We start from the raw sequence: 1643 nt of genomic DNA, 5'->3' as shown, positions 1-1643 counted from the left end.
TGTATGGTGTTTTAGACTATTAAAATAATCTTGAAAATTTGAGGGTGCAGCCCATATTAGCAACTATTTTGTTTATAAAGGTCCTACAGTACTCCTAGTAGTCATTTTCAAATGTATGTCTGAAATAGTTATGTAAGAAAAGCATTTGAAAAATTTTTTACAATATATATTGGGAATGTTTTCACTTATATAAATAACTACTGAGAATATGACTTATGAAAAAAAAAATATTACTACCATATGTGGAATATAGTGACTTCTAAACAGATAAAAAAGAATACAGAAACCTACAAACCCAGAAAATGTGTATATCTGTCTTTAGAAATTAGTGTTTATATCACAGCCGTGATTTGTGAATAACAAAAAAAAAAAATGGTTTGTAATATCAAAATAAAAGCTTAGTCTGAAAAGGTAAAAATATGTTGGTGTTCAAAGTCATTTTGCTTTTCCTTTTTACTGTTTTGATTGAAGAGCTACCCGCAGTGGCACCATCGATACTGTTCACAGTGTACTTGTAACCAGATGCACTATTGACAAGGTTCACAGCCTTTTTTTACTGCCTGAAAGTGTTGGTGGGAGCTTGGCAGAGCAGAGGAGCCTGATGAGGTTTGTGCCTGCCCCGTGTGCCTGGCCTCCTGCTCAGGGACCAACAGCTGGGCACAGCCAGGCTGGGGCAGGGAGCGAGAGGCGGCTGTGAGTGAGTGTGCCCGGGTCCATGTGCATGTGTATGTGTACACATGGCTATTTGTGTGTGTGTGTGTGTGTGTTGGGGCTTGGGGGCAATAACCTCATCAGCTGGCTTGAGCTCCGCTGCTGCTTCTTTTCAGTCAGAGGCAGAGTGATGAGATTCAGCACAGGGACTGGGTTGCATGTTTGCTCCCCAGAAAGGGAAGTTTTATCCAGTATTAAATGTATTTTTTTTCAGGCAACAGTGCATGATATGTGAAGAAGGATTGTTTTTTAGTTGTTTGTTTGTAGGGAAATAAAAATGTCTTATAAACTGACTTCATTTAAACAGGCCATTTCATCTAAGAGGATCATAAAAATACCACTGACCTGCATCTGACCTCTAAGATGAAACGTGGCTGTAGCTGCTCAGGCGAGTGCTGCTCAGGGAGCACCGACACTAGGGAGGGCTGGTGACTGGTAAGTATGTGACTGCTGCTTTTCCCAGGGCCCTGCACCACTTCTCTCTGGTGATGAATGGCAGCTAACCTTCTCTTTAGCTGTCTTTTTCATAGACAGCTTCTATTTCTGTTCACTTCCAAGTACAGGAAAGGAAGGAAAGATAATTCTGCTGATCTTAAACCAACAATGGTATTTCTGCGTTTCTGGAAGGCTCCTTGCCTTCTCTCCCAGGTTTATAGTTCAAGCCATAGGAATGACAGCTACATATGATGAGACTGATGTATTTAATGTGCCATTAATCATGTCACATGCATGCCAACAGAATTGTATCTCTTCTACTTGGGTTCCTGTTGCATTATAAATTAACAGGGGCAGAGAAGACATAAAGATAAGGCATTAAATATTGAATGCTTTGCAATTTACTAGCAAGTTCTTCTCTGGAAAGTGTTTTGATCCTTCAGGGAAAGTAAAGAAAAGAAACCCTGATGTGTGCCAGCAATGGTGGGGAGATGCTA

The sequence above is a fragment of the Anser cygnoides genome, chromosome 15 (assembly GCF_040182565.1).
Source record: "Anser cygnoides isolate HZ-2024a breed goose chromosome 15, Taihu_goose_T2T_genome, whole genome shotgun sequence".
In the NCBI taxonomy this organism is placed as follows: Eukaryota; Metazoa; Chordata; class Aves; order Anseriformes; family Anatidae; genus Anser; species Anser cygnoides.
The sequence above is the reverse complement of the archived record's forward strand: the minus strand, read 5'-3'. Positions refer to the sequence as shown.